The sequence below is a fragment of the Rhinatrema bivittatum genome, chromosome 2, assembly GCF_901001135.1.
Source record: "Rhinatrema bivittatum chromosome 2, aRhiBiv1.1, whole genome shotgun sequence".
In the NCBI taxonomy this organism is placed as follows: domain Eukaryota; kingdom Metazoa; phylum Chordata; class Amphibia; order Gymnophiona; family Rhinatrematidae; genus Rhinatrema; species Rhinatrema bivittatum.
In genome coordinates, this window is record NC_042616.1 from 25456974 (window position 1) to 25469177 (window position 12204).

Consider the following 12204-nt stretch of genomic DNA (forward strand, 5'->3'; position numbering starts at 1 on the left):
TAATACAAGATAATAACAGCTTGAATTACAAAGTACTTGAGAACGAAGACCACTGACCATTGTAGCAGCCTCTGGATCAAACCAAGGATCCATCAAGCCCAGCATCCTGTTTCCAACAGAGGCCAAATCAGGCCAAAAGAACCTGGCAATTACCCAAACTCCAAGAAGATCCCATGCTACTGATGCAATTAATAGCAGTGGCTATTCCCTAAGTAAACTTGATTAATAGCCGTTAATGGACTTCTCCTCCAAGAACTTATCCAAACCTTTTTTGAACCCAGCTACACTAACTGCACTAACCACATCCTCTGGCAACAAATTCCAGAGTTTAATTGTGCATTGAGTGAAAAATAGTTTTCTGCCATTAGTCTTAAATGTGTTATTTCCTAGCGTGAAGCCAGATGGACTCAGGACCAATAGGTATTGTGCTCTCCTGATACAGATGGGAGATGGAGTCAGATTTCAAAGCTGACGTCACCCTACATATACCCGTGCAGCATGCCTAGCTCTTCAGTATTTCTCCGTCTCTATAGCAGATAGGGACACTATCCCAAACAAGAAGAGTGGAACATTTACAGCAAGAATGAAAGAAAATTTACCTTCAAGAAGAGAGCCCCACCTCTCCTGCTGTGAAATCTAAGGGTCCCTCCCCCAGTTGAGAATTCCTGAGGTGATCTTCGATATCCCTCAGAGGTGAGCCTTGGTCCGGCAGCCGGTTCCCGGCGTGGACTTAGCCCTCAGGGTGGCTGAAAGGCAGCGGATGCATATTCAGGCGTGGCAGTGAAGGTATTTCCCCCTTCCCTCAACCCCCCCCCCCCCCCCGCAGCTGGAGACTGCCCGGCACGCGACTGGTAAATGCCGAGACCAGGTAAGTCCTTTACTTTAAAGTCTCCGGTCTCCAAGGCTCAAACAGTCATATCGATCCTCCTCCCTACGAGGTTTAAAATTGGATTGAGCAGCCCTCTATGGGTCAGGCCCTGATTCTGTGCGAGGGTCCACACACGTGGAGACCCTCTGGGGGTTGTTGCCATCTTGCCAGCAGGGTCGTCGGCGCCATTTTCCCCCCTCTATCGGTGGTATGTATCTAAGGGGTTGGCTGGAGGGCTGAGGCGCCTAACTTGAGCGCACCTGTACATGCAAACACTGAGCTGTGCGCACTACTCAGTCGGATTTGAGCGCACAATGGTCGTAAGCCGAGCGTACAATTTCAGTGAACCCAGCGCGCACAACTAAGCACATCCGGGCACATACATGCATGCGCAGACGAGGTTGAAGCTACATACGCACACAAACAATGGCACCGCCATCCAAAAAGGCCAAGGGCCGCTCCCTTTGCCCAGCCTGCCACTTAAGAGCCGCGCAGCCTGAATTGGAATCTCTCCTGTGCCAGCAGTGCGAGCAGTCTCAGGGAGAGCCAACTCTGCGCCCCCACAGGAAAGCACCTCTGGGGCTTACACTAAAACCCCTCCTGGGATCAGCATGGACCCAGGAACCTTCTCCTGGATGGAATTTTTTAAGGGGCTGCAAACCTTTTATCCAGGCACAACCAGCCCCTGCGGCGCATCCGACTCAACCCATTACGGAAGCACAAGCCATTCCTGGCACCTCTAGGATTCCTCGAGACATGCCTCTCCTAACCAAGAGCCTCCCTGAGGGGGACCCAGACACCTCAGAGGACGAAACTGACCCTTGGAGGAAGGAGAAATTCCTCCACGGATGGAACCATACTGAACCATGCTCTGGTTCTTCCACAAGGACAAGTTACCTGCCCTTGTGTCCCAGACTCTAAAGACACTTGGCCTTCCAGGCACGGACCCTATAACGGAACCGAAGAAGAACCCCATATTGGTGTATTTCCGTAAGGCCTCATGCTACTTTCCTATGTTGGAGCCCATCAAGGAAATGATTGATCTGGAATGGAATGCTCCAGAGGCCAGCTTCAAAGGGGGGCGGACCCTAGAATCCCTAAATACCCTGGAACCCATAGCCAAGGAAATCCTGCATTTTCCTAAAGTGGATGCTATGATCTGTGCAGTCTCAAAGTGCAAAACGATTCCCGTCAAGGGAGGAGCGGCACTGAAGGATTCCCAGGACAGACGACTGGAATCCATCCTTAAGCAGGCTTTTGATGAATCAGCAATGACACTGCAGATTGTTTCCTGCTGCGCATTGGTGGCACGTTCCTGTTTGATCCTCTCCAGAGACGCGACCACGCCCAGAGAAATGATGGAACCTGCAATCTCTTTCCTCACTGACGCCACCTCAGATCTTGTGCGCATCTCTGCCAGGGGCATCACTTCGGCAGTGGCAGCCAGAAGACATCTATGGCTCCAGAATTGGTCGGCTGACGCGACATCCAAAACGAAACTCACGAGAATGCCTTTTAAAGGAGCCCTCTTGTTCGGAAGTGAACTGGAGAAGTTAGCCAACAAATGGGGCGAATCCTCAGCGCTCTGATTGCCTGAAGACAGGAACCAAATAACTTATTAGCACTCCTCCCCCAGAAGAATCAAGGGCAGAGGATTGCAGTGGTTTGGGCCTTACAAGAACACACAGTCTCAAGCACCCCACCCCTCAGGAAGGTCTCATTCCTTTCGGAACAGACACACTAAGAGGAGAGCAGGCTCAGGGGCAGGCTCCGGTCGTACTCTACAATGAGAAAACGCAGACCCATCCTCAGTAAGAAAACATAGGGGGCAGACTCACCCTTTTTTACTAAAGATGGGTCAAGATAACATTAGACAAGTGGGTCATAACCATCATTCGAGAGGGATACTCTCTGGAATTCCAAAGCACCCCTCCAGACAAATTTATGAGATCACACTGCCACTCCCACTCCAAGAGGCTGGCAGTGGTAACCACACTAGCAAGACTCCTCAGTCTGAAGGCAATAATCCTGGTACCCACAGACCAAGAAAATACTGGCCACCATTCCATCTATTTTATCGTCCCCAAGAGAGAAGGGACATTCCGGCCCATCCTGGACCTCAAGGCCGTCAACCGTTACCTGAGGGTACCACACTTCCGCATGGAAACCCTTCGCTCCGTGATAATAGCAGTACAACTGGCAGAATTCTTAACTTCTCTGGACCTATCCGAAGCCTACCTTCACATCCCGGTCCATCGGGACCACCAGCACTTCCTGCGCTTTGCGATACTAGGACATCATTACCAATTCCTGGCACCACCATTCGTTCTAGCTACCGCTCCTAGAACCTTCACCAAAATTATAGTGGTAGTGGCGGCAACATTAAGGAAAGAAGGAGTTCTGGTACATCTTTACTTGGATGATTGGCTGATCAGAGCAAAGTCTCCGGAGGAGAGTCGACAGGCAACTACCAGAGTCAAGACTATTTTGCAGGAGCTCGGATGGATCGTAAACACAACCAAGATCTGCCTACAGCCCTCCCAGTCACTGGAGTACCTGGAAGTCTGGTTTGACGCCCAACAGAACAAGGGCTTCCTTCCCCCTTCAAGAAGAAGAAAACTGATGACTCATTTGCAAAATCTGTTGAACTATGCTCGCCCCAAGGTATGAGACTACCTCCAAGTCCTCGGCCTCATGACGTCAACTCTGGAAATCGTTCCGTAGGCAAGGGCCCATATACGACCGCTACAGCGTTCCCTACTGTCATGATGGAACCCAACGTCCCAGAACTACTCAATTCACCTCCAGCTACCAGCAGATGTTCGAGACCAGCTCCAATGGTGGCTACAGGAAGACCACCTAAGCAGAGGAGTAAACCTATCCCCTCCGAACTGCATCTTGCTCATCACAGATGCGAGCGTGCGAGGGAGGGGAGCCCACTGTCAGGAACTGACGGCCCAAGGACAATGGAACAAGGAAGAGGTGGGATGGAACATAAACCGCCTGGAAGCTTGAGCAATCAGACTAGCCTGCCTACAATTCAGCCACAGACTCCAGGGCAAGTCAGCCAGAGTCATGTCGGACAACATGATAACCGTTGCCTACATCAACCGTCAGGGAGAAACCAAGAGCCAGCAAGTATCCTTGGAGATAGACCCCCTCATGGCATGGGCTGAAATAAACCTGCAAGGGATTTCGGCCTCCCACATGGCAGGAAAAGACAACGTCTCGGCAAACTACCTCAGCAGAGAGAGCCTAGACCCAGGGGAATGGTCGCTGGCAAACACGCCATTCCAGCTGATAATAAATCGCTGGGGTCTCCCAGTAATGGATCTATTTGCAGCAAGTCACAACGCCCAAGTTCCCAGGTTCTTCAGTCACAGACAAGAACCACAAACCCTGGGAAGCAACGCTCTTGTCCAGAGCTGGCCAGAGGAAGACCTTCTATACACCTTCCCACCCTGGCCACTACTAGGCAGGATCATCCCCAATATACATCATCACAGGGGACTAGTTCTAGTCGCCCCAGACTGGCCAAGACGACCGTGGTATGCGGACATGCAAAGACTGCTTGCGGGGAACCCTCTGCGTCTACCTCCACACAGGGATCTTCTTCAGCAGGGACCGATATTTCACGAAGATCCATTCGATTCTCACTTACGGTATGGCCCTTAAGAGGACTAGCCTGAAGAAATGCGGCTACTCAAAGGCCGTGGTTGTCACCCTGCTCCGGGCACGCAGGTTCTCCACATCTCTGTCTTACATACAGATCTGGAGAATATTCGAAGCCTGGTGTGAAGACCGCAGTCTCCTCCCACAATCAGCCAAGATTCCCACGATCCTAGAATTCCTGCAGGACAGCATGAAGAAGGGGTTGTCTCTAAACTCTCTCAAGGTCCAAGTGGCAGCACTGACCTGCTTCAGATCCGAAGTGGACGGTACCAGGCTATCAACTCATCCAGATGTGTTTCACTTCCTGAAAGGGGTTTAGCAACTCCAACCACCCCTAAAGTGGCATGTGCCTCTATGGAACCTCAACCTAGTACTTGACTTCCTGGCAGGGAATTCCTTCAGATCAACACACGGTCTGTCACTACGTCTCCTGACCTTAAAGACTGCATTCTTGGTGGCAATATGCTCAGCTCGGCGCATCTCTGAACTTCAAGCACTATCCTGCCGGGAACCCGTTCCTCAGGTTCACCCCGGGCACCATATAGCTGCGCACGGTACCATCCTTCCTTCCTTCTGAAGGTGGTTTCCCAGTTCCACATGAACCAAACCATATCCTTACCATCTCCCGATGAGCATAGGATTAGGAAGACTCACACCTCCTTCGCCACCTGAATGTCGGCAGACTCCTAGTCCGATACCTGCAAAGATCGGAGCCCTTATGCAAAACAGATCACCTATTTGTTCTTCACAGTGGGAAGAAACAAGAGGAAAGCGGCCTCGCGGGTGACCATAGCCCGCTGGATCAAAGAAGTAATCAAGGCAGCTTACATAGAGGCAGGAAAGCCCTTACCTCTACAGGCTAAGGCTCATTCTACAAGGGCCCAGGCAGTCTCCTGTGTTCAAACCAATCTGCTGTCGGCAGCCGAGATCTGTCGGTCTGCGACATGGTCCTCCCTGTGCACCTTCTCCAGGTTCTACCGCCTGGATGTTTAGGCCAGGGAGGATACAGCCTTCGCAAGGGCAGTACTAAGTGGGCCATGGGCAGCCTCCCACCCTGTGGGGGAGTAGCTTTTGTACAATAAACGCCAACACCAGATAAACTCTGAGTTTCCTGAACTAGGGGTAAGTCGTGTCTTACCCATGTTTGCTTAGTCTCGAGATTTGTTATTAGAGGTTCTTGATTTCTGGGGCAGCCGTGGACGGGATGCAGAGCCCGTCTGTCTACACTAAGGAAAACAAAATTATCAGGTAAGTAATTTCTCCATTTCCTAGCGTGTAGCCAGATGGACTCAGGACCATTATGTTATCACCCTTATTATCACCCAAATGGACTCAGGACCATTACGTTATCACCCTTATTATCACCCAGATGGACTCAGGACCATCTGGCTACATGCTAGGAAATGGAGAAATTACTTTCATGATAATTTCGTTTCCCTTAGTGTAGACAGACGGGCTCAGCATCCCGCCCACGGCTGCCCCAGAAATCGAGAACCTCGAATAACAAATATCGAGCCTAAGCAAACACGGGTAAGACACGGCCTACCCCTAGTTCAGGACACTCACGGTTTATCTGGTGTCGGCGTTTATTGTACAAAAGCTACTCTCCACAGGGTGGGAAGCTGTTGACCTACCCAGTTTGCCTACTTCTATGGATTTGGTGGGGGTCACAGTACTACCTAAGCTGGGTAAGGTCAATTCTTTTTGTGACTCCTATTGGTCGATCTCATTATTAAATTTAGATCTGAAGATTTTGGGAAAACTTTTAGCTGGCAGATTGCATCCTGTGTTGCCAGATTTGGTGCATATGGACCAATCTGTCTTTATACCGGGCAGGCAAACTGTGGGTAATATTCATAAAATTGTAGATTTGATTTGGAATGCTAGGGAAGAGAAGATTTCGGCATTTTTATTTGCCATAGATGCGAAGAAGGCCTTTGACCACGTTCATTGGGCATTTATGTGTAAAGTCTTGCAGAAGATTGGGCTGGGGCATAATTTTAGGTCTTGGTTGAAGGTTATGTACGCCACTCCTCGGGCCTGTATAAAGGTCAATGACTCATACTCCGATTATATTTGAGTTGAGCAGCGATACAAGACGAGGCTGCCCGTTATCACCCTTATTATTTGCTTTGGTTATGGAGCCTTTGCGGGGATGATTTCCTGGCGTGTAGCAAATGGACTCAAGACCAATGGGTATAGTGTACTCCTGATAGCAGTTGGAGACAGATCAGATTTCAATCTGACGTCAGTCCTAGTACATATACCCCTGCAGGAAGTGCAGCTCTTCAGTATTTTCCGTCTCCATAGCAGTTTGGGACTCTCTATGCACACTCGCACAGCGTTAGAATAATTTACCAAAAGAAGAAGAAATCTTACCTCTACAGACGAGCCCCGCTCTCCTGCAGTGACACCCCTTGGGTCCCTCCCCCCGTTGAGAATTCCCGAGGTGATTTCCGCGATCCCTCGGAGGTAAGCCTCGGGCCGGCAGCCGACCCTTGGCATGGACTTAGTCCCTGTCATCAGGTGAGGCTGAGAGGCAGCGGGTGCAACTTCGAGCGCGGCTGTGAAGGTATTTCCCTCTCCCCCCGCAGCTGGAGACCGCCCGGAACGAGGCCGGGAAGCGCCAAGACATGGTAAGGTAGAAAGCTATTTAAAAGTTTCCGGTCTCTGAAGTTCGAAGAGTCGGTCAGGTCAGGTCACCAGTGCTACCGGGTTGATCAGCCCTAGCAGGGCTAGGCCCCGGTCAGACCCGAGGGTCCTCCCACGTGGAGACCCTCCAAGGTGGTTGCCATATTGTCCGCGTGGTCACAGTCACCATCTTGACCTGTTCGCCGCCCTGTCCGCTGTCCCAACCCGTGCGCACAGAAGCGACCCATGCACACAAATCTCTTGTGCGCACATTGTCGCATGCCCAAGTGCCGGGTGCCCAAATGACGCGCATAGCCACACGCTTAATGTGTCGGGCGCATGCGTTCGGTCTGTGCACACGACGGTGCGTGCATCTCCTTGAGCGCGCACCAAACCTACGCGCATAACCTTGATGTACCGGAGCGCATAACTAAGCCACCCGGGCCCTGTATTTTACGCGCACAAGCCATGGCACCACCGGAGAAGAAGCTCAAGGTTTTGGGGCCTCTGTCCAGCCTGCCACATCAGAGCTGCACAGCATGAGGAGGCCCTGAGGGATTCAGCCCATGGCCCTCCTCAGCCGGTGCCGAGATTCCAGCTTTTCGGGCAGTACGCTGGACCTCGCGTCTCCCAGCGGGAGCCTCCCTCAAACGGGGCTCCCAGGGACACAGTACCTCTTAATTTAGACCCAGCATGAGAAGTATGCCTGAACAGAAAACCAACATGGGGAAGGAAATCCCCAGAAGCCTCTGCGTGTCTTTGGCCTGCCTGGGCTGAATGGACTCTGAGTGACTTACAGAATGTCCCTGGAAAACTGTAGAAGCAGGCAAGCTGGCACCAGACAGGTGATGTCTATTCATAGAGTCACAAAAGAAGAAACCACAGGGGAGCTTCAGGCACTATTCTCAGGAGTTTGTAATCCACACAGTTACAGACGTGCTGATTGCCTTGACCAGTAAGAGTTTAACAGAACAAAGAAAGTCATGGGAAATGGGCTACACATCCTGGGAAGCCAATTAGGGTAGTTAGAGATGATTTAATCATGCAGTTGACATTACAACTTATGTAAATGATCCTTTGGGCAGTCATGCAAGTCTCTCGAACCTTCTATCCTTTTCCTGTATTTGAATGTTATCTATAAAACAAGGGTCACTTCCTACAGGAAGTGACCCTTGTTTTATAGATAACAAACTGACCAGCATCTCCAAGGAGATGCTGGTCAGTTTGTAAGACTAAGGGCACCCAGTACCTAGCATCTCCCGAGAACACTTATATTGGTTAATAAAAATACATTATACTTTTACTGAGTCGAAGTGTTCTTGTGTCCCTGGCCATAAGCATAGAGTAAGCTTTACATTGAATTTATTTTGCTTGTTATATTAGGCTTTAAATAACATATACATCTAATACTGATTTAAGAGGCTATGCTCGGATGTCAGAAATCCACCCAGCTGAGAGATCTGCATACGTCAAATGTCATTGATTTCAGAAATCATCCCATCCTATGCACAGAAGTCATCGTGCACTTTTCATCAGATGGACCTTTATTTCATATGTGATAACTGATTGTCAATAACAAAAAATATGAAATGATACACCTAGTCAATATTTTAGTTATGTACACATTTAAAAATGTCACTATTTAGATTTTAAGTTAATATCACAGTCTGAATTGAAGCAGTCTTTAGTAGCCTTACAGTTCCAGTATTTTGTAGCATTATGCAGTCCTACACCTTATAATGAGTATATGCATTTACTTGCTGAATCAGTGAGATGATTATTTGGTATGTTCTCTTTTACTTTTATTTATGAAAGCTAATCTGTTCACACTAACCAATCACCCTGTTCTACTGCTGGCCACTTGACAGTGTGATATGTCTTGGTATAAATCAAATAGTCCCTTGAGGTAAATTCTGCTCTATTGCTGCTTCTGCACAATTATTTTTCTGTACCCAATATACTGAATTTAGTGAGCTCCTTCTATTTTTCCCTATATACCTTTTTGAGCATTTCTTCCAGTAACACTACCTATTGGTTTCTTTACCTAGAGTTTAGTCACAAGCGCTCACAGATGTGCTCTGGTAGTGTGACACTTCTGTTCACCTAGGCCCATTTCTGTCTATGACCAGAACATGTCTTATTTTTTGCAATACTTTTATAACCTGTCCCACAGGATGTATGCACAACACAGTATGAGTCCTTATGCTGTCCTTCACTTTTCTGGTAACGTGCATTGATTATATCCCTGCTTGCCATTGTAATGAATATTATCCTGGGTAGATGTTTACAATAACAATATTCCTTGTAAAGACTTGCCCAGTATACCTAGTATTATATGAGAAACATAATATTTTCATACTAGTCTCTCTTTGTTCTCCTTACCTTTACCTGTTACACCACTATTGTGTAATTACTTGACTCTGAAAAATAACATATGTGGTCTTGCTATTATAAATTAGGTCCTTTTTATAACGCAGGTATCCTTATAGCTCAATCATAGAGCTAATGGCTACCTAGTGAAACTTAGTTATGCTGTTATTATTTGTCAATTAGAGAGTGCGTGTCTGCCTATGAGTTTAATTTACTTCAGGGGGGATCTAGAGGGATAACAACACACACACAAGGTTAGTTGTTAGCTTACACATTTAGCCCATTTGCCATAAATACTTCATACATTTCTGTCCTCCCAATTGGTACTTGGGTGTGCCACTTTGCCATTTGTAAGTGGCACAAGAGGGAAATGAGAAGTATGCCTGACAGAAAACCAACATGGAGAAGGAAATCCCCAGAAGCCTCTGCGTGTCTTTGGCCTGCCTGGGCTGAATGGATTCTGAGTGACTTACAGAATGTCCCTGGATATCTGTAGAAGCAGGCAAGCTGGCACCAGACCGGTAATATCTATTCATAGTCACAAAAGAAGAAACCACAGGGGAGCTTCAGGCACAATTCTCAGGAGTTTGTAATCCACACAGTTACAGACGTGTTGATTGCCTTGACCAATAAGAGTTTAACAGAACAAAGAAAGTCATGGAAAATGGGCTACACATCCTGGGAAGCCAATCAGGGTAGTTAGCAATGATTTAATCATGCAGTTGACATTACAACTTGTGTAAATGATCCTTTGGGCAGTCATGCAAGTCTCTAGAACCTTCTATCCTTTTCCTGTATTTGAATGTTATCTATAAAACAAGGGTCACTTCCTGTATCCAAGGAGATGCTGGTCAGTTTGTAAGACTAAGGGCACCCAGTACCCAGCATCTCCCGAGAACAATTATATTGATTAATAAAAATACATTATACTTTTACTGAATGTCCCTGGCCATAAGCATAAAGTAAGCTTTAGAAGCATCTATCTCCTGGGTGGAATTCTTTAAAGGACTGCATACCTTCGTCCACATGCAGCCGGGGCCTCTGATACCACGGCCACAGCCTCCGTCAGAGGCCCCCAACATCCCGGGACCCTCTATGCCCAGAGAAGTGCCTCCACCACCCAGAAGCCCCACCTTTGGGGACACGGACAACTCAGTCGAGGATTCAGAACCCCTGGAGGAAGGGGAACTCCCCCAGGGACCGAACCCCATCATACCATAAGGTGTTTCTTCACCAAGGACGAGCTTCCAGACCTGGTTACACACAGCTTGAAAGAGCTCGGGGGAACCTAAGATGAACCCCCTCCTAGAGGGACTCCGTCAGACCTCCCGCCATTTCCCACTGTTACAAACCGTCCAGCAGCTAATTGACCTGGAATGGGAAGCCCTGGAGACCACGTTCAAAGGGGGACATGCCCTGGCAGCCATGTACCTTCTGGACCCCGCTGTCAAAGATCTTCTGGCATGTCCGAAAGTGGATGCCAAGGTCTGCACGGTCTCGAAGAACACTACTATCCCAGTCGAGGGAGGAGCAGCACTCAAGGATGCCCAAGACAGACGTCTGGAATCCATCCTCAAACAGTCTTTTGACGTCTCCGCTATGTCTCTACAGATCGCGGCCTGCTGTGCCGGGGTGACACGTGCCTGCTTATCACAGACCAGGAACAGCACTCCTGGGGAAGCCCTGGAACCAGCAGTATCATTCCTCATGGATGCTGTTTCTGATCTGGTGCGCACTGCGGCTAGAGGCTTACTGGGTAGACTGGGTAGACTGGATGCGCCATTTGGTCCTTTTCTACCATCATTTCTATGTGAGAGTAAATTGGGCGAGTTGGCGTCGTGGACTACAGTAGCCCGCTGCATTAAGAAGGTAGTCACCACACGTATGTGGATGCTGAGCAGCTGTTGCCTAGTCAGGGTAGCGCTCATTCCACTAGGGCTCAGGCAGTGTCATGGGCAGAGATTAGATTATTGTCTCCTGTCGAGATTTGCTGACCTGCGACATGGTCCTCCTTACACACATTTTCCAGGCATTACTGCCTGGATGTGCAAGGCCAGGATGCAGCCTTCACGCATGTAGTGTTGATCAGACCATGAGAAGCCTCCTGCCCTGTTCGAAAGTAGCTTTGCCACATCCCAATGGTCTGGATCCACTTACCTGAATGCTAGGAAGGAGAAATTACTACTTAGCTGATAATTTCCTTTTCTTTAATGAATATAGGTGGATCCATCTTCCCATCCTTGGCTGCCGGCGGGTTGTGCTATTGTCCTCCTGCATGGCCGCATGTTGCAGGGGTTACTGGTATCAATCCAGCCCCTAGGTTAGTGTTATTACACTCCTTATCTGAGGTCAGTGTTTCCTGTTGGCTAAGTGCTGGAATGGTTGTCTGTTAATAATCAAGTTTTGTTAGTTTGTCCACAGTTGGCTTTTGCAGAGAATACTAGCAGGCTGATGTCAGTGTAGGGGTATATATATATATATACTGTGATGTCAGCTTTGCTCTGTCTCCATCTGCTGGTAGAGTTGCATAACCCACTGATGTGGATCCAGCTATCTTCATTAAAGAAAAGGAAATTATCAGGTCAGTAGTGATTTCTCCTCATACACGACAAACAAGAATCTGGAAGAAGTGTCTTATATAGAGAAGTGCTTTAGGATTTAAA